At 40.8% G+C, this 22,515-nt stretch overlaps 1 protein-coding gene and 1 long non-coding RNA gene across 15 annotated transcripts in view; one reads left to right on the top strand and one right to left on the bottom strand.

Moving 5' to 3' along the window:
- Window positions 1–22,515, bottom strand: part of celf4 (CUGBP, Elav-like family member 4) — a 1,199,286-nt gene that overhangs the window by 428,777 nt on the left and 747,994 nt on the right. The gene's annotated exons all lie outside the window — the stretch shown is intronic.
- LOC140479144 (uncharacterized) lies at window positions 6,723–8,937 on the top strand. Its single transcript, XR_011960952.1, has 2 exons — window positions 6,723–7,117; window positions 8,549–8,937. It is a non-coding gene; the product is annotated as an uncharacterized lncRNA (long non-coding RNA).

The following is a 22,515-nucleotide window of genomic DNA, read 5'->3' on the forward strand; positions in this document are numbered from 1 at the left end:
CCTTGTAGATGGTACACACTGCCACCCTCTCCAAATGGAAGAGTGCTGATGTATCAACTTTTGGGGCTGGGGTGGAGTGGGGGGAGCGGGGCAGCTGGAGGTGTATTATGCTCACCAGCAGGAGGTTTCATTGCTTGTATTTGACCTGATGCTATTTCTCTGTAAAAAAAACCTGTACAGTGCCTCTGTGAATGAATGTGTTTTTTTTTCTGTCTCTCTATGTCTTTGGAAATCTTGTTGCTGGACACCACTTTTTTCTCCTTTCCACATGTTTTTGATATTTTGAACTAATCACCTCAAGAGTTTTAAAGACCACATTTAGAAACACGGTAACAAAACTTCACATTACCTGCCGCCACTCTCAGAACTCAAAAATGAAACTAGATTGTCAAACCCAGTTCAGCTTTTAATTAAATAGACAGCTTAAAGTATAACCATTTAGAAAATGTCTTATTATTGACAAGCTCGTATGGGACTTGAAAATTATTCTGAGTCAGCACAAACAGGTTTATCACTATCCACATGTGCAAACATGAGTATATCTTCTGCAAATCTCTTGGGTTCATCCCCTCTTGTCCCCTTTTTACTTTAAATTAAGGTAGCAATACCTTATAAACCTTGTGTATTTAGCAATACAGAATAGTAGGTTATAGAAGAGAGTAGTGAATTCAACAGTCCAGTGATTCATTTGGAAGGATAAGTCTCCAGGAGTCAATGGAAATTCGAGAAATTCACAGTTGGAGTCATACCTGGCTCAAAGCAAAATGGTTTTGGTTATCGGTCATCTTAGTCCTAGGTCATCTCTGTAGGAATGCCTTAAGTTAATGTCCTTGACCAAACCACCTTCAGCTGCTTCATCAGCGACCTTCCTTCCATCATAAGATCGGAGATGAGGAATATGCACAGATGATTGGATCATGTTCAGCATGGTTAGCAACTCATCAGATACTGAAGCAGTACACGTTCATAAATGACAAGATCTGGTCAATATTCAGGTTTGGGTTGATAAGTGGTAAGTAAGATTTGCACCAGCCATGCCTAGCAATGACCATCTCCAACTAGGAACAATCTAATCATTGCAAGTTCACCTCCGATTCGTGCACCATCCTGAGTTGAGACTTATCACTATTATTTCATAATGGGAATATGGACAGCTCAAGGGCTGCAGCAATCTGAGGCAATAGCTCACTGCCACATTCTAAAGGGCAATTGGAGCTAATACATTGTGTCCTAGCCAGTGATGCTCACATCCTACAAATGAATAAATCAACTCCTCCCCACTCTGTGAAACACCTTTGATTGTGCCAGTGGGACTGATTGACCAATGAGCAGAATTTAACAGCAACCTCATCAAGGAAAGAATTATCTCGTGAAATGTTTGGATATAAATTGCCTATTAAACTTAAATAAAGGTGGCAAACTGAAATAGAAACAGAAAGCACATGAAATGCACAACATGTCAAGAAGATGTGCAGGGCAGGTGAATTGGCCATGCTAAATTGTCTGTAGTGTTAGGTAAGGGGTAGATGTAGGGGTATGGGTGGGTTGTGCTTCGGCGGGGCGGTGTGGACTTGTTGGGCTGAAGGGCCTGTTTCCACACTGTAAGTAACCTAATCTAATCTAATCTAAAAAAAAAGAGGAACAGTGGTCTAACTTGTCAACTTCAAACTATCATTGAGTTCCGATGAAAATCCCACTTGACACATTAACCTATCTTTGTCTTTCAGATTCTAACTGACCTGCTGTGGATTTCAACACTTGAAAATTTTTATTTTATTTGTGGTTCACACATCCTCTAATGAGATTTGCTGTCAAGTGCAGCACAATGTAGAGCAAACTGAATGATTTCCGGCAGGAAGACACAAAAACACACTGGAGTTTGGCACATGAAAGAACAAAAGTGGCAACATGTGGGATCATTTCTATGATTTATGTAAAATTGACATCTTGTTGTAACATCCATAAACAATCACTCAAATGATGGGCTTCTGTCAGCTCAGCATTGTGCGTATACTTTCCTCATCTTTGAGCTCTGTGGCAAGATAAAAAATGACAGCGAAATGAAATGAAGTCTGGTACAAAAGTGAATACCCAGTAATAAGAAGCTGCAGAAACAAGCATGAGAATAATGGTGGATATGTCACTTTAGGAAGACTGAAATCTGTTACTAAAATGCACTATTTTGAGTTCTTGGAGTTGAGAATTTAATGTGGATAACTGCATCTGAAATAAAGTTGACCAGAAATTTATTTCTCTTGGGTGGAACATACACAACCCATGATGGTGACAACTACAAACATGGAAGGCAGAGTAATAGCCTGGCAACTCAAGTACCCCATTTGCTCCTCTGAACCTCCTAGAAGAAAGTGAGGACTGCAGATGCTGGACCTCTGAACCTCCATCAATCACTAATACTTCTCAGCACAGTCCATAAGGCAGTAACAACATGCAACCACCATCTATCAGGGCTTTCAGATCATTATTGATAAAGTCGGATGCAAATTCGCCTTTGTTTGACATGCCTGGGGAACTGGCTGGAACGCGACAGGATTTCCAGTGCTTGACTAGTTGCACAGCTGTCTTAAAAGATGCCAAGAATCACAGGAGACCCTGGCAGTGGTGAGTAAATTCTCTACTGGAAGTGGGAGTATATGTTAAAGGGAGTAGAGGTGTGGTGCTTAGGTAAAGAGATAAGTTTGGGAAAGATAGCTTGAGAAACTCACTAGGACTTGCAGAGGGAAACCCACTATGAAGCCTCAAAATTGACACACATAATACATTAGACCACACAATACAGGAGCAGGATTAGGATTCAGCTCATCTGCTCTGCCGTCGATCAAGGCTGATATGCTTCTCAACACCATTCTCCCTGCATTCTTCCTGTAACCTTTGATCCTCTTACTCGAACTCATCTATTTCTGTCCTAAAGGCACTCAATGACTTGACCTCCACTGCCTCTGTGACAATGAGTTCCACAGATTCACCACTCCCTGGCTGAAGAAATACCTCCTGAACTCAGTTCTAAAGAGTTGGCCCTTCAGTCTGAAGCTGTGCCTTAAGGTCCTAGTCTCCCTTACTAGTGAAAACATCTTCTCCATGTCCACTCTATCCAGACCTCTCAGTGCTGTGTAAGTTTCAATGAGATCCCCCCCCAACCCCATTCTTCTAAACTCCATCGAGACCAACCCAGAGTCCTCAAATGCTCCTCATGTGACAAGCTCTTCATCCCTAGAATCATTCTTGTAAATCTCTGGTCCCCTCCAAGGCCAGCACATCCTTCCTTAGATATGGGTCCCAAAACTGCTCATACAGCCTCAACAGTGCATCTCCCCTCTTGTATTTTAGCAGTCCTGAAATGAATGCTAACATTGCATTTGCCTTCCTAACTGCCAACTGCATGTTAACCTTAAGAGAATTATGGATCATGATTCCCAAGTCCCTTATGCTTCAGATTTCTTAAGCCTTTTCCCATTTAGAAAATGGTCCATGTTTCTATTCTTCCTACCAAAGTGCATAAACTCATACTTTCTCACGTTATATTGCATCAGCAACTTTTTTGCCCATTCTCCTAGTCTGTCCAGGACCTTGTGCAGCTTTCCTGCTTCATTAACACTAACTGTCCCTCCACCAATCTTTTTGAGATCTGCCAGCTTCGCAACAATGCCCTCAGTTCATTTTTCCAATTGTTAATGTAAAATGTGAATAGTTGTAAATAGTCCCAATACTGACCCCTGCAAATCTCTACTGGTCACCAGCTGTCACCTTGCTACCTTTATTCCCATGCTCTGCCAGTCAACCAATCCTCTGTTCATGCAAGTGCCTTGCCCCAAACACCATTGGCTCTTATCCTATTTAGCAGCGTCCTGTGTGTCACCTTGTCAAGGCCTTCTGGAAATCCAAATGGCTGTCTAACTTGCTTAGGACATAGAACATAGAAGAATACAGCGCAGTACAGGCCCTTTGGCCCTCGATGTTGCGCCGATCAAAGCCCACCTAACCTACACTAGCCCACTATCCTCCATATGCCTATCTAATGCCCACTTAAATGCCCATAAAGAGGGAGAGTCCACCACTGCTACTGGCAGGGCATTCCATGAACTCACGACTTGCTGAGTAAAGAACCTACCCCTAACATCTGTCCTATACCTACCACCCCTTAATTTAAAGCTATGCCCCCTTGTAATAGTTGGCTCCATACGTGGAAAAAGGTTCTCACGGTCAACCCTATCTAAACCCCTAATCATCTTGTACACCTCTATCAAGTCACCCCTAAACCTTCTTTTCTCCAATGAAAACAGCCCCAAGTGCCTCAGCCTTTCCTCATACAATCTTCCTACCATACCAGGCAACATCCTGGTAAACCTCCTCTGCACCCATTCCAGTACCTCCACATCCTTCCTATAGTATGGCGACCAAAACTGCACACAATGCTCCAGATGCGGCCGCACCAGAGTCTTATACAATTGCAACATGACCTCAGGACTCCGGAACTCAATTCCTCTACCAATAAAAGCCAGTACGCCATATGCCTTCTTCACAGCACTATTTACCTGGGTGGCAACTTTCAAAGATCTGTGTACATGGACACCAAGATCCCTCTGCTCATTCACACTACCAAGTATCCGACCATTAGCCCAGTATCCCATCTTTTTGCTTGTTACCTCCTTAAAGAATCCTAATAGATTTGTAAGGCATGACTTGCTGTTGTCAAATCCATGTTGACTCGGCCTTACTTTACCATGTGCCTCCAAGTACTGTGCAATCTCATCCTTAACAATGGACTCTAAAATCTTATAACGATCGAGGTCAGGCTAACCAGTTTCCCGGCTTCTGCCTCCCTCCCTTTTTAAATAGGGATGCTATATTAGGCATTTTCCAGTCCTGTGACTCTCTCCCTGACTCCAATGATTCCTGAAAGATCACCACGAATGCCTCTACAATCTCCTCAGCTATCTCCTTCAGAACGTTGGCATGTAATCCATCCAGGGAAATACAATCATCTTCAGGCCCATACACAGCTCTTTTCTTGAATTTGAAAATGTACACCATGCTCAGTTCCATCAATATGAGACGAGGCAGGAACTAACTAGTGTCTGGCCTCTGCCAATCCTGCTCTGTAACCAACTGTTGTTACATGCAGGCAAGTGGAACCACCTCACAGGTTTTCTTTGCTATTGATCCTTTGCTGAAAGAAATGCTGCAATTGTACTTGGATCTTACAAAAATAATTTTCCTCCTTCTCTTTCTCACACAGAATATGGGAGATTTGTTGCTCCTGTCTGGTCCTGAGGAGTCCAATAGCATTCTGTTTTCACTCATGGTGGTCATTATTTATCAGTGAGCCAAGACAATGACCGTCAGCAGGCTTGTGTTCACGGTGGTGTGTGCAGTAGTACATGGTCCTGCTCACTTAATCCCAACACAGTTGTCACTGAAATAAAGCTAGTGCCTCTCTCCAAATGCCTCAGTTTCTCACTGGATAAACTGGCTCAGCCACGGGGTGAACTTTACAGATTATGAGCAATGGCGCAGCTTTGAGAGCAATGGGAACACATGTGAGGAAATTGGATGTTGAGGTCAGCACATCTGATTCATAGCCCACAGCTTGTTATGTCCACAAACATTATTCATCCTTGGATTCTTGATATATGCTAGGAGCAGTAATCCATAAACTTAATTTCATGTTCTTTCTTTGGAATTTGAATCAGACTGAGAACTCGCTGCAAAGAAATGCTACCTTATCAGAGTTGCTCCCGATGTGGTCTCCTCTACATTGGGGAGACTAGGCGCCTCCTAGCAGAGCGCTTTAGGGAACATCTCCGGGACACCCACACCAATCAACCACATCGCTCCGTGGCCCAACATTTCAACTCCCCCTCCCACTCTGCCGAGGACATGGAGGTCCTGGGCCTCCTTCACCGCCGCTCTCTCACCACCAGATGCCTGGAGGAAGAACGCCTCATCTTCTGCCTTGGAACACTTCAACCCCAGGGCATCAATGTGGACTTCAACAGTTTCCTCATTTCCCCTTCCCCCACCTCACCCTAGTTCCAAACTTCCACCTTAGCACTGTCTCCTTGACTTGTCCGGACTTGTCCTACCTGCCTATCTCCTTTTCCACCTATCCACTCCACCCTCTCCTCCCTGACCTATCACCTTCATCCCCTCCCCCACTCACCCATTGTACTCTATGCTACTTTCTTCCCACCCCACCCTTCTCTAGCTTATCTCTCCACGCTTCACGCTCATTGCCTTTATTCCTGATGAAGGGCTTTTGCCTGAAACGTCGATTTCGAAGCTCCTTGGATGCTGCCTGAACTGCTGCGCTCTTCCAGCACCACTAATCCAGAGCATTAGCACGGTCTATTCTTAATTTCATTGCACAGAGCACATTGCCCTCAATAAGCGACAATCATTATTTTCTTTCCTCTTTTCTTTTCATATCTCCATGCTTACTGTGACTTTCATTACAATTCATACTTATTCAGTACAATGTGCATACATACTCTAAATATTGTATTTGCTAGTTCAGTTGCTAAGACACGATATAACAATTAGGCAAGCATACATTCCAAATCTTCTAAAATTTACACACCAGCTGTTGAGCGGCAGAGAGAGCTGTCAGAATGTAAGCAATGCTGAAAATGCAAATAAAAAAAGGCCAGCCAACAGTTTCTCCAGATCCTTTCAAAGAAACAAAGCAGCAAAAGGCACCTATCAAACAGCAATATTTGTCGAGCAAAACTGGCTCTACAGTGTCAGTGCATTTTTAGCATGCTTAAAACAATAGCACTGTGTCAAGAATTTAAGTATATAAAAACACAGCAACTCTGTATGCTGTATTTTCTTTGGGAGGAAATTTCTATTTCAAACTCTTTATCCTCTTGTTAATTCCATAAAATCACCCTCACTGTTAGGTCGATTTGCGTAGCAGCTGACTGAAAGTGGAAGGAATTTTTGATGCTGCCACCTGTTAAGTTTAGAAAAATAATACATATGCATGTCAATTTGAAAACATTTCTGTAATGGACACTACTGTCAAAGCTCTTATGCAATACAGCATTCAAAAACTGCTAACATGGACCCAAGGGAAATATTTGCTGCCGGATCCTATACAGTGAGTGCAATTTGTTTTAATTATGATGATGGGTTATTGTACAAAAGACATTGTGCTGGCTGCAATTACAACACATGAAAAGACAGTGAATTCTAATGTACTATAATAATTTCAAGACCCATTCTCTTATTGACTAGTTCTATCAGTGCAGATTTTCCTGCCTAATGCTCACAACACTATGTCTCTCGTACGAATAACATCAGGTGAGAAAGCTAGATATACAGTATAGTGAGGATCTACTATTTTTCTTTTAAAGTCTTACTATAAATGTTTTGGGCTGTATCCACTACTCAATGTAATCTTGCCCAGGCCTCATTCCCAGGTATTTCCTACTGCTCGGTTCTTTTTCTGAAGATTTTTTGAATGCATCTAAGTCACATCTGTTGCTTGGTCTCATTTCTGAATGTCCCCTATAACCTGGTGTTAATTCTAGTCCAAGTGGTTCTGGCAATTTATCCACCACCAATAGATCTGACTGCCAGCATACTGCATGGATCAGCAGCAAGTCTCATTTTAGGAAAACATTATCACCTCGTAGTGAGTAATTGCCAAGCTGCTGTTGTTTTCCTGGAACAACGCTCAAGCTGTCTGAGAGGAAAATCAAAGAGTTACTGTTTAATATTAAGGTACAATTGTGTAAAGCAGCCTTAATTGGTGGCTGAAAATTGAGAAGGAAGCATATAAGCAAAGACTGGTCGTTATACTCTGAAGGGTGGGGGTCAGTATACTCTGAAAAGAGTTTTTATAGTCAGTAGTTGCCTCACTACCTGTAAATTTGAAATAAATTACAAATAAGATGTGCTTTGAAGCAAGTACAAAGGAAGCAAGTATTTGGAAACACTACCACAGTGTCCCCTCCAAGTAACACACCATTCTGATTTGGAACCATATTCCTTTCTGGATCAAAATTTAATGCCTTTCTGTCCAATAGGATTTTAGATATTCCTATACCACATGGATTGCAGCTCATCACCACCTTCTCAAGGAATATTACAATGGTCAATAAATGTTGGCCTTGCCAGCAATATCCACATCTATAAAGTTTTATTTTTTTCAAGAATTGGTTCAATTCAGTGTTTAGCACAGCTGCCACACAGTGCCTGGGACCCGGGTATAATTCCAGCCTTGGGTGAGTGTCTGTGTGGAGTTTGCACATGCTCCCTGTGTCTACATGGGTTTCCTCCAAATGTTCTGGTTTCCTCCCACAGTCCAAAGATGTGCAGGTTAGGTGGACCGGTCATGCTAAATTGCCCATAGTTTCCAGAGTTGTGCAGGTTAGGTGGATTAGCCCTGCGATAAGGTTGGAGGGTGGGGTCAGGGTGGGATACGCTTCAGAGGATTGCTGTGGACCCGATGGGCTAAAAAGGCCTGTTTCCACACTGCAGGGATTGTATGATTTTATAAACATGAAACAAAGCATTATTTCAACAGGTAATGATCAATGGAACAACTGCAAAGACCACAAACAGATGAAACAAACCAGGTCCGCTGTCAAGGAAAGGTCGCCAGTATTCTCAAAGATCCGTCCCACTCTGGCAATGTTTTTTGTCAACCTCTGCCATCACAGAGAAGGTACAGAAGCCTGAAAACACACACAGCCAGTTTCAAAACAGTTTCTACCCTACTGTTCTTAGAATACTGAATGGACTCTCAAACTCTCAACATTTGCCTGTACCTGTGTTTTTGATTTTGCTGCTGTTTACCTATTATTTACTTATCTATGCTACTTAACTCTGTGATCCGCCTGTATTGCTCACAAGACAAAGCTTTTCACTGTACCTTGGTGCACGTGCAAATAAATAAATTCAATTCAATTCAAATGGATGGCTGAGTGATCAATATTAACTTTTCAAAACACAGGGGAACCTCATGTTCAATGCTTGTTTTACCACTCCATCCATAGAGAGGATACAGATTTTCCTTTGAGGTGGCCCACACATACTTCGGGCAGTAAGCAGATACCTAAATTAAAACTTCTGTCCCCTTGGCACATACCAATCTTTCTATATGAGCAAACATTTAATGGAGGGACTCATGATATTAAACTGGTCAGAATGCCAAATTGTCCCAAGAATTATTTCCAAAATTAAACAATGTATATTTTCAAAGATACTGTAGCTGAAAGAGAAGAAAAATCTTTGTAGATGTCAACGGTATTTGATGACAGAGTAAGTGGATCAGTAAGGTGGATTCATTGCCTTACAATCTATATCCCTTCGACTCCAAGCACTGGATAGTTGGTGTGAAGTAGTGACCTTTAATTCAGTCAAATAGAAAAAAAACTTGAATTTTATCATTCCTTTCATAACTTTAAATCATTTTAAAATGCTTTCCAGCCACTGTGATGGTTGAAGAATAAATATTTGCTTGGCTACTGGTGAGAACTTTTCTCTTGTTGATAAGGAGGTGCCGGTATTGGACTGGGGGGGACAAAAATCACACAACACCAGGATCTAGTCGAACAGGTTTATTTGGAAGTACTAGCTTTCAAAGTGCTGTTACTTCATTAAGTAGCTAGCTACCAAATAAACCTTCTGGACTATAACTTGGTGTTGTGTCATTTTTAAATTTAGCTGTTCTTCTTCAGCAAATGCAGTCATAGAGTCATACAGATATACAGCATGGAAACTGACCCTTTGGTCCAACCCATCCATGCTGACCAGATATCCCAACCCAATCTAGTCCATCTGCCAGCACCCGGCCCATATCCCTCCAAACTCTTCCTATTCATATATCCATCCAAATACCTTTTAAATGTTGCAACTTCCTCTGCCAGCTCTGCTGGCACGGTGGCACAGTGGTTAGCACTGCTGCCTCACAGCGCCAGAGACCCGGGTTCATTCCCTGCCTCAGCCGACTCTCTGTGTGAAGTTTGCACATTCTCCCTGTGTCTGCGTGGGTTTCCCCTGGGTGCTCTGATTTCCTCCCACAATCCAAAAATGTGCAGGTTAGGTGAATTGGCCATGCTAAATTGCCGTAGTGTTAGGTGAAGGGGTAAATGTAGGGGAATGAGTCTGGGTGGGTTGCGCCTCGGCGGGTTGGTGTGAACTTGTTGGGCCTGTTTCCACACTGTAAGTAATCTAATGTCATTCCATGCACATACCACCCACTGTGTGAAAATGTTGCCCCTTAGGTCTCTTTTATATCTTTCCCCTCTTGCCCTAAACCTATGCCCTCTAGTTCTGGACTCCCCAACCCCAGGGAAAAGACCTTGTCTACTTATCCTATCCATGCCCCTCATAATTTTGTAAACCTCTATGAGGTCACCCTTCAGCCTCTGACGCTCCAGGGAAAACAGCCCCAGCCTGTTCAGCCTCTCCTCATAGCTCAACTCCTCCAACCCTGGTAACGTCCACCTGAGATAGCAGGTGAGGCAGAGATTTAACATCTAAGCAGCACTTTTGTACAATAACACCACATTATAGAATCATCCCAAATTAGTTGCTCAAGCTTAGGAGTAGAACCTGAACCCATGATCATCTGACATTGCGTCTGTCCTGTTACTGATACAATGTTGACACTCCATAAAATGTAGGCTGGAGTTAGAATCCTATCGAACTCCGTTATAACCTTTAATCAGGCTGCCTTACTTTGCTTTGCTCTGGAGTCATATTAGTCCCAACTCAGGGTTTACAGAGCACATCCAGTGTTCCTGTAATTGTAGCGTAAATGAAATCTTAACTTCCAAAAGGACAGATCAACTCAAAAATAAATCAGTATTTTTGTCAGTTTTTATAAGGTGGGATTTCAAACCTGTCAAAAATCAAACACACCCTAAATTATTATTTTACATAGCTCAGCCAAGTCATGATAGATGCTATTTTTAAGTCAGTTTCGTCACGATGTTGACACAAGCACTGCAGAAATCAGCTGCCTTCTTCACTGACAGGGTTAGTGCAGTGTAACATTTAAACTTTAAGAAGACAGTAAAAGAAAGTACATCAAATTTTCCATGATGGTTGGAGCATTTTAATAAGGTGTACTGGGAAAATGCGAATCTTGACAGTTATATGCTGCGGGGTTACCTACAATAACAAACAATGCATATTTTTCTGAAGTTCATGAAAACTTCTTGCCCTTTATTCATGTTCTGCACGTTTTTTTTGATTATCTCTAATTCCATATGGCTTACTTAGTTGTGGTCAAGTTCTAACATTGGGGGCACTTTAAGAATTATAGTCATGTAAAGTGTGGAGAGAAGTGTCCTATTACTTGGCAGATAAAGCACTTGACACTTGTGAATTGTGTTGTCCTTGTTGCAAGCAGATAATCCCATTTATCAGATAATTTCTACTGAGCAAACTTCATCAGCATTGATTTAAACATATTAAGGCCAACAATTAAATTACTCTCCAAGTAAATCCATCCTGTAAAACCATTAGCCTTTTCCCCATTAATTGACATGCATGGTATTTTCTATTTCGCTGGGCTGTATAGATTTTGCTGAACCCTAGATCGGGATGGGAATGAGTTAGACAGCCACACAAGGGCTATTACCTGGCTTGAAGAAAACAAAGTATTTGAAAAATGTACAAATTTAATGTAAGGAGCAATGTTACATCTGGGCCAGATTTTAATAGTCAGCAGGTTTCCTGCAGGTCGCATGATCAATCATTTAAGCTTTCCCATCTCAGAGATGGCTAATGATCAAAGATATGGCTGGTTATATCATTATCACAATTATCCATGCTATCTTAGTTATTGCAAACATATCTTGCACACACTCAAGTGTAATAGGTCATCTCTGAACTCCATCAACCTTTTTGAAATAATGCCCTGCGTAATAAAACTCACTTTAAAAAAAATGAAACAATCTGAATTAAGGTTATATTGCTCCAGATGTCTTCTTTATTCGAACTGTGAATCTGATAAAACTGATATTGTCAAAATCTTGAAGCTATACATGAACTTAGCAATGCTGCAGCCTTGTGTGAGTGAATCCTTCTGGTTTGATTTAAAATTTAATTTGGATGAATAAGCCAAAGCAACTTTACAGTTGGTACAAGGTCATGACCTTTTGAACCATTTTTCTGTGACTGTTTAAACAGATTTCTCAGTAATTATAAACAATATTAGTTGAACTACCAATGCATTATTTCTAAACAGAAATTAAAGCAAATTCTGTTTTTTTTTTGCAACCTCTCATGTTTCTCTTTCCGAGGCAGCATCCTATGGAGGTGATAGAATTGTCACTGGACGCTCAGTGAGAGCCCCATTCCACATTTGTTCAGCAAGGCCCACTGCATTTTGTGCCAATAAAACACTTAAGACAGCACCAATGGGGCTTTTTTTTGGGATCAAAGACCTTGGGGATAGAAACATGCCACTTGCTGAGAGTTGCTGCCAGCCAATCAGACACTGGCAGCTCATTGAACAGCAGTGCCACTGATGAGGGTGGTGGGAGCTGCCAATTCACCATCTGTCTGAGGTTTCGAGTTGTCATTGGGCCCCAAGCTAGAGTTGAGTGATGACAGGAGGGAGGGGTTGATTCAAAGCAGCACCCACCCCACGCCCCTTTCCTAATGCTAGCCCCTCAATCAGGCTCTGAGTGCCTTTAAGCATAAGCCCTTCATCAGGAACTGGATGGCTTATGTCTAAAATGTTGATTCTCCTGCTCCTTGGATGCTGCCTGACCTGCTGTGTTTTTCCAGCACCACATTCTTGACTCTCTGCATTTTTGATTTGCCTTCCATTTTTTCCATCTTTGGGTGTCTCTCATACACTTTTTTTGTACTGTGACATATATTTGCCTCATTCACTTTCTTGTAACGTTTTCCTCAGTTTCTTTATCCTGTTTCTATTCTGTGTCTGAATTGAGACCAGACATGTTCTTGATCGACTAAAATGCATCCTTTAATTTGTTAAAAGTGTTTCTTTAAACACAAGACAAACAAGCTATTAGAACTCACCTCTGAGCAAAAATAATACTTAATCTGAAGTGTGCTACAGGACTAGAACACAATCAAAGGATTTAGATGAGGTCATAAACTGAGGTTGATTTATAAAGTCATTTAAACTTTGAGGTTGTGAGACAGCCTTGTAAGTGTAACCCATGATTCCAGCAAGCTGTTGTTTATATTACATTCCATTTATTTCACATTCGAAAATTTAGGCTTAAATCAACTGCTGAGAGTTGATGACAGTTGCAATGGTGCCACGTGACATTAATAAGAATGGACATAATTTCACGACAGAAAAAGAGAATCAAATTTGTCACTGAATCACTTCTGAAGTATATATTTTCATAATATCTTGTGCGGGGTGTTGTATAACCAAATATTCTTTCACAGTCCTTGGCACAAAACACAAATGTAGTTGCGTAAAGATGTGTTGGAAACGAATGTTAAATCATTTGGTGCATCAATAAAGCATTAGTGTGATAAGGACTTGGGAGTCTCTAGGGCTGAGATCCAACCTCTGCTATATCACCATCATAGTGAAAGACAGAGTATTATAATGAGCCTTAATAGCTCTTGACAAGGAAGAAAAAATATATCAGGAGTCCCCTGACATTCTACTGGAATGCATGAATGTAGAGATTCACAAAGGGCAGGATTAGGCTCAAGCGATTGCACATAGTGGTTGAAGACTTCGTTGCTACTCAACATTGAGGTTCACAAATGGAAAAAAGTAGTCACTCGGACAAAGCACCAGGAGAGCCAAGACTGCACTGAGTGAAATTCCCAAGGAGTTGGGAAGAAAACAACAAAGAGCAAAATGAGCAAGAAATAAAATAACCTTAAGCAAATACTTTGCATGCCAAGGCAGTCTAACATATAAAATGTCAAAACAGGAAAAAAAATTAAATTCATTCTCAAAGATTCACAACTTGAGGCCCATTTAGTTTCTTAAGATTTCAACAAAAGTAATTGTCTCTCTCCTGCTATAGGAGGTAAGTAACACTAATTTAAATATTGCTACAAATTTGCATAGCTGATGGAGGAAGCAGTGGCAGTAATACAATGCAGAAGGAAAGCTTGAGATTTATCTGTTTCTACCACCAAAGTGTTAAAATAACCCAAGCATGTGGCTCACCTTCCCCAAACAGCTAAAAAGCTACAGATGTGCTTCTCTGACAAGGTCACTAGTAATATCTTCAACACAGTCAGTCCTATTAAAATATTCGTATTTACGCATGGTTGGTGCCACATTTAGTCACCATGAATGGGTTTTGTCAGACAACCATTTTATGGCATTTTGCAATTTGACAGCTTCCCAGAGCACTGCTGGAAATCTCATAAATTCCACGACAGCTCAGTTTCCTTCTGAAGCAAGCTCTTTCTCACTGTGTTAGATTTAATTTTTAAAACATTGTGATTTGTCCTCTTCCGCTTCTTGTAAAATATGTAAAACTAATCTCCAAAGGTAATCTGAGATGATGGCTTTCAGAAAGAGGGAGCAATTCAAAGATTATCCTTTTGGAGCTTTTTCTACTGTGACCTGCTGTCACCAATCCAGTCAGAGTTGACCATCTCACCTCCCACTTCAGCATGTCACAGACAATCATATCCTATTCAATGTGTCATATCAACTTAAATAAAGTCTGCCTCACGTTAAAGGCATGATAATTTCACACAGATACTTCTCTTCTCAGAAGATTTGTGCTCGGATTTTGCCTCAGTCTGTAATTTTCCTCAAATGATCTGTTGCACCATTATCTGACATTGTTCTCCTTTTTGACTCTCTGGATAGAGTTCTATGTCTTTTGCATTGTTTCAATAGAAATTAACAGCAGGTGGGATGTAAAATGGACAGCTGATTCAACCCCATTATTTGCCTCATTTTCCTGGCATGGGATGGGGGTAGTGGGGGGTGAGGGAGGGGTCGGTGATGGGTTCAGGTTGGAGTTTTCCCACCTCTGATTCCAAATTAAGGGATCTTCTGTTGACTTCAGAACATTCATCTGCATTCAAGGTGAGAGTTTGCACCGGAGAACATTGGACTGGGCATTGGGCTTTGCAGAACAACTCTGGGACCACTCCTGTGGGGACATCCTGCCAAAGGGCTAATTAGCTCCCTTCATTTCATGGCAACTCTCACATGAAGCCCACTATCACTCTCGCTCATTGCACGGTGCTTCCAAATACTGACCATAATGTCTTCTCTCCATTTGGTTTCACAGATTTTCTCGCCATAACATCTGTGGGAACATAGCCGGCTCCCCCAGAAGTGCCCTCCTAGATCTCTGAGGATGAGTGTAGTAAGGCCTTAGAGGAACCATTGCCAAGGCTGCCTCCTAAAACTTACACACCACCTCCCCCCACCACCACCCCACCCCTGCCAACCCAGCTCAGTTACAGGCCCCTCAGTGGCAGCATTGGACATGGAGAATGAGGGGCACAAACTGGTGAGGACCTCATAGCAAAAGTTCCACAACTGGCCACTGAAACTCCATATTGTATTGCAGTCTGCGCATTCCTCCCATACCACCACCTTGAAGCCTGAGTTATATTGACTGTGGACGATGTCCCTCCTGCATTGTATAGTTAAGGCCATGCTGTCCTGGATATCCTCTTACAGATTCTGCCGCTCTCCTTCACAAATGTTTTACACTTAATCCCAGAGCCTGAAAGCCCCAGTAACCTGCTAAGGCTCAGAACTGCAGCCGTGCCTTCCCTTTGCGAAGAGCAACCCTCCTTCTATTGCTTCTGAATCCCATTTCACTATGATCCCCAATCCCAGATACCCTTCCCTGTACTTCTCCACAAAGCCCTTATCTGACAATATGGCCCTCGCAATCTTGATTGTCCTTCCAGCACAGTCATAGCCTTCGGCACTGTCACTGCCAAGTGTGAAAGCTGCCACCCTCTGATTGGCTGGATCTCTCTGGGTGGGACTTAGACCCCTTCAAGGATTTGAAGGCTGCTGCTGCTCTCTAAACTGCCCAATTGCAAGGAGGGATGGAGAGCCTCCTTTGAAAAATCAACTGGGGTGTCTCACCAGCTATAGAATAAGTGAGTGAAGCACTCAACAATGATGGGCAATTCGACTCATTGCTTCTAAAACTTGCTTAATCAATTGTTGAACTTCACAAAATTTCTGATACTTGCACCTAGACTTTTGGGATCTTTTGCTATAGCTATACTGATTTCAGCAGTGCTTTGAGAAAAACAACACAAACCTGAGACTAAATGCAATGTTTCTTGGGCTGTTTCTGTCTGGGAAGAGTACTTTGCATTTGTTTTCCCCTTGAATACTTAGAGGAACTCATCAATTAGAACATTTTTCAACTCAAACTTGGCTTTGAGCCCATTTGCCGATTTACAGTGTTCAGCTTTTCATGTTCTTGTGGTGAAAGTTTTTTTATTGCTGCATTTAATTTCTGCTGCTGGGACTTTTTACCTGATCTCTTTTGTCCTTCTAATGAATCTTTTAATGTGTTCACACATTTCTTTAGATTCATCTCATTAAACCTTTTCCACTTTCTTCCTGAAGATTTTGTGCAGGTCATTTTATTTGCTTTTTATTTACTTTTTATGTGTTTGTTAATGCTTCAAAGATGTTTGTCATCAGGGTCAAACAATCATCTTTGAGGTGACATTCACCCTATGTAAAGTAATGAATTCTTCATAAAGCGATCAAGAGAAAAGGATGCAAATTTGATGGCTCACCCAGCATACTTTATAACAGGAAATTTACCATGAAGATCCACGAATGAACAGGATCAAACTATGAAAAAAATTAAACAGGCTAGGACTCTTCTTCTACGGAGAGAATGCTAGAGTGTGACCTAATGTTAATGTCTTTCATGATCTGGAAATATTTTATAGGATAGACCAGAAAGGATATTCTATACCTGGGAATACCAAAACCAGGTGTCACAAATGTAAAATACTCACTAATAAGTCCTAATGGGAGTTTGGGAAAAGTATCTTTCCTCTAGTGGCGGGGAAATTATTGAAGATGAGTCTTAGGGATTAGATTTACTTACATTTGGAAAAATATGGAATTATTAGCAATAGTCAGCATGAATATGAGTGGGAAAGATCATGTCTCACAAACTTAATTTTTTTGAGCAAGTAACAAAGATGATTAATGATGGCAGGTGCTAGATGTTGTCTATCTGGACTTCAGTAAGGCCTTTGACAAGGTCCCACATGGTAGGCTGACAAAGAACTAAAGTCACATAGGATCCATGGTGAACTGGTAAAGTGGATATAGAACTGGCTTCAGAACTGTATCTAATAGCAATGTTTAGAAGGCAACTTGACAGATAGATGAGTAGGCAGAGAACAGAGGGATACGGACTGCATAGAGACAACAAATTTTTAGTTCAGAAAGCATCATATGTTGGCTCAGTCATGGAGGGCTGAAGGGCCTGTTCCTGTGCTGTACTGTTTTTTTTGTTCACAGAGTTGGCAGAATGAGGAATTTGCCGTCACATGGGAATGGTTGATTCAACTAGCAGATGTACTTAATGGGAGGTTAGATACGTGTTTATGGTTAAAAGAAATAGAAGATACATTCATTGTGTTAGATGAAGTAGAATGGAAGGAGGAGTATAACCGCTGGCAAATACCTGTTAGGATGAATGATTTATCTCGGCACTGTACACACTGTGTTATTCGATAAAAAAGAAACCTTGTCTCAAATTCAGCAGCAAAGCCAGAAACTAAAGCAGGAATTAGAAAAGTCTCAGGTCCCCCAGACACTTGCACTATCTGTAAGATATTGTCAGAGGTAAATTCAAGCAGGTCAGAGAGTAAATGTGCAAATAATCCTCATCAATTTTCTTTGCATTAAGTTATAAAACAACCTGGCAGTTTTGTTTTAGAAGTACTTCCTAATTCATCCAATTATCTGATATTTGACATATCCACATCCATGTTGTTTTGAATGACAAGAGTTGATGCTACATTGTGCACTGACACTAAACATTTACTACTGTCTTTGTGTCTGCTCAGTCCAACTCATGGATCCACTGCCATTTAATGTTATTGTTATCAAATCAGTAGACTCTTTCATACACAAATAATCCAAGAACTAGATCTCAGTTTTGGTTTCTAGAATACTATTAAGACCCATGATGATGCTCGTCTTCACTTGCAGCCTTCAAAGAAAATAACAAGAATTTCTTTTTGAAGATAGTACAACTGATGAAAGATGCAAGATTGAAATGTCTCACATCTAGTTTTAATATCATGTTATTTTGTTTTATTTATATAGTCTATGTACTTTCTAAACTGCATTTTAAATGCCTATAAATATGTATGCATTTGACTTCCGGCACACTGACTTCAGATGCAACTTAGCACAGACTGATAACTGCATGACTGACTGCCGCTAACAAAAACATGAGCAAATTTCAGCAAGTTTCCAGAAGGGTAAACAAGTTATTTTCTTCTGACAATCAACTGTGGAATGTTTAAGTTACTTGTCTCTCTCTTATGTTTGGAATACTGAGAACTGATTCTGAAGTCAACTGATAGATTTCTTGCAGTGTATTTTTGAACAGTATATAATTCAAAATTCATCTCTCGCTAATTACCAGAAAACACTGTCCGAAGCAGACTATGGAAAAGATGCACAAACATCAACATGGCTTGAAGGGATGGAAACAACCTTTTGAAGGCACTGAGAGAAGTAACAAAGTGGAAAGAATTCCAGAGGTCAAAGGAAACTAATTGAAAGAATGTTTGTTTGTGGCTGACAGAAGGGAAGAGGTGAAGAATAAGCAGTAACATCAATAGTGTGAGAGATACTATTGATTTAAAACTGAACCGTTTCAGTTACATAATTACTGTGCTATGAGGTTAGGAATTCTGCAGTGACTAACTCAACTCCTGACTCCCTAAAGCCTATCCAGCAACAACAAGGCACAAGTCACAGTGATACTCCATTTGTATCTGTATGAATCCAGCTCCAACAAAACTTAATATAATCAACATTATCCTGGACAAAGGAACCTGCTTTTTTCAGCACCAGTCCATTAGCTTCCCACCCTTCACCAGTGTACAGTGACAGTATGTCACAGAAACTCACCAAAACTCATTCAATAGTCTCTTCCAACCTCGAGACCTCTATTATCTAGAAAGACAGGATGCATTGAAACACCATCATCTGCGACTTCCCCTCCATGCCTCACACCAAATGTTCTTGGAGATATTTCACTGTTGCTGGATAAAATCCTGAAACTCCTTCCCTGAAGGCACTGTGAATGTACCTATTCCACATAGATTGCAGTGATTTGGAAAGGCTTACTGCCATCTTCACAAGGGACAGGTAATAAAAACTGGGCTTGCCAATAATGCTCACATCTCAAAAACAAATTTTAAAAAATATTGTAGTGGAACACAATGCCTGTGTGAAGATTTTTATTACATTCAAAGGAACATCCAATGTGTTCATTATAAAATGTCATCAGAAAATAAAATAAAACTATAACAGGCTGGAAGATATTCTGGTAGATCGTAACCTTTGGTTATCTGTCTGGCAGAGAGTGTCAGCTTCACCAGATCTGGAGATGAAAAGCCCAAAGCTATTTTGAGGTCTGTGTCTAATTTAAATGGATTTTTTTGAGCTTCCTATATCACATGGACATCTTGATAAAACATGCTCTTTTGAGATCTGTGTATCCCTCAGTAGGTTCTGCAAGTAAGGGAGGTTAAAGTGGAGGGGTGAGAATGGAGGAGAAGGGACAAACATAGGTTGGCAATAGCCTGCAATACATTTGTGGAATGCTCCTGCTTTCTCTAGCTTTAGAAGACATAATGCTAACAAATGTTTGGAGGTCTATTTGAAGTGATCACACACATATCCTTTCAAATAACAATCAAAATCCTATGCCACCATTGGATCCGAATTTCCATAATAAAGAGGATTGCAAAAGAAACATTTGATGGCCAGAGTGATAGCATTAATACAGCAATAAATCTACTGACCTGATGTTCATAACAATACAACTGTCAATTTCGTCAAGTTAAAATCAACCGGTTTCACATAAAATCACAGAAATGTTACATTCGACCATCATGTCTGTACTGGCATTTCTGATGAGCATCATAACATAGAGGAAATATTGTACATTTTCCCCATATCCTTGCACATCATTTTTACTTAAATAATCACCAATAGCCTCTTAAATGTTCCTATTGAACCTGCCTCCACCACATCTCCAGGCAGGATCCTCCAGACATGAAACACTTGCTGCATGACAAAGTTCTTTCTCACATTTGTTTCTATTGAGAATCACAGTTTTAAATCTGTGCCCCTTTGTTCTCCATCCTTTTGAGTGGAAACAATTCCTCTCTGTCTATCCTATCTGGTCTTCTCACGATTTCGAAAACTTTGATCAAATCTTCTCTTCGGATTCTTCTCTCTAAGGAAAATAATTCCAACCTCATGAGATCATCCTCATAACTGAAGTTTCTCATCCCTGGAACTATTTCTGTTGATTGCATCTGCACTGTCTCCAGTGTGTTCACATCCTTTGTATGATGTGGTACCCCCCACTGTATACAACACTCCAGCAGTGGTCTAACAAATGTGAACAAGTTCAACATCACCTCCTTGCTCTTGTATTATATGACCTCATTAATAAAGCCAATGACTGGTTGATTATAACAAACAACATGTTTGGTAGTCCATTCGCAGCAGGCAGTATGTCGCTCATTCACAACCATCCATGTTTGTCAGCCTCAGAAAAGTATATCTACCATTTGTTATGATGTTGGAAATAATTTATTAAATACTCCAGGCCATGCTAAGCGGTACACTCAAATCCAATGTTAGATCATCGGCTGGGTCTGCGGTGTGATGCATTTCCAGGTGCTAGAAGCAGCATACATAAATATTCAACATCCTGTTCTAAATAGGTAAAACGAATTTGTATGTACACTGCACCTTTTTTTAAACAAAGGGATTAACGAGAGTGTTGAACTTTGCTTTATCCCCATGTTGATGCCCCCAACCAATCCCAATCTAACTTTCTGATCTGGGGTTAACTGTTCTTGCTGCATCTCCATACAAACTATGGCCAATGAATCAGCAAAGTCTTCTCAGTCTGGATACAGTGGTGTCTTTTTTCTCAATTCTCTTTCGTGCATCGTAGTTTTGATGAGTGCAAGACAAAAAGTTTCATGTTGTAGTCCCTTTTTAGCAATGTTTAAGTTCTGTACTATAACCATTTTTCATCTCTCCTCTGAACCTTTGATAATCCTCTTGGTTCTCAATTATATTTTCTACTGGACACCTGTATAAGCACACTTTTTCTTATTTATCTTTATTTATATCTTCTTTGTCATCCAGGGAGCTCTGGATTTGTTTGTTCTGCCTTTCAAGGGAATATAACCTGACTGTACCTGAGAAACTTCAGCTTTGAAGGTAGCCCATTGCTCTGTTATAATTTTTCTTGTTAACCTTCCATTCTAGTCTATGCTGCCCAGCTCTGTTCTTGCCCCATTTAAGTCAGCTGTATGCCAATTGATTTTCTTTGCTCTGGATTAACCATTGTCATTCTCTACTGTTATACAATACAATGATCACTGCACCTAAATGTCACCCCCGACAGGGCTACGGGGGAAATGCTTGAAAATGGAATAAGAATAGCAAGGATCTTTTCTCTAGAGTGGGGCAGTTCAAAACTAGGGAGCATATTTTAAAGGTGAGAGGAAAAGGTTTTAACAAGGACATGAGGGGTAACCTTTTTGTAGAGAGTGGTGTGTGCATGTGTGTGGAATGAACTTCCAGAGGAAGTGATGAGTGCAGGTACAGTTATGACATTTAAAAGACACATGGATAAATACATGAATAGGAAAGATTTGGAGGGATTTGGGTCAAATGCAGGCAGTTGGGACTAGTTTAGCATGGGAACATGATCTGCATGGACTAGTTGGACCAAAGGGTCTGTTTCTAAGCTTTATGAATATATGACTGTAATAGTGAGGTGGCTGTTTATCAGTGGCACAGACATGATGGGCTGAAAGGCCTTTTTCTGACCCGTAGATCTCCATGAGACTTCATCTACTTGGCCCACCTCATTTCCAAGAACCAGATATAATCATGCAGCCTTTCTTGTTAGACTGGACACAAACTGGTAGAGGAATCTCTCCAGAACACCATTAAGGAACACCTGCCTCATACATTACTTACCCAAATATAGACTGGGATGTTGGTAAAGTCCTTTATTATAACTACTTTATAGTCTTTAGCATCACTTGTAGGTTCCTTGCAAATTTGTTCTTCTGCATCTTTCTCACTAGTTGGTGACCTATAAACTAGGTCGAGCAATGTATTTGCACCCAATTTGGTTCTTAGCTGTGGTCAAATTGATACTGTCCTCGAACCCTTTGTGAAATCGTCTTTCTTCAGCAGTGCGATGCACTCTTTGATCAATAATGCCACCTCTCCCCTTAATTTCCTTTTCTATCTTTCTTAAAATCGTATATTCATATATATTT

The sequence above is a fragment of the Chiloscyllium punctatum genome, chromosome 1, assembly GCF_047496795.1.
Source record: "Chiloscyllium punctatum isolate Juve2018m chromosome 1, sChiPun1.3, whole genome shotgun sequence".
Taxonomy (NCBI): domain Eukaryota; kingdom Metazoa; phylum Chordata; class Chondrichthyes; order Orectolobiformes; family Hemiscylliidae; genus Chiloscyllium; species Chiloscyllium punctatum.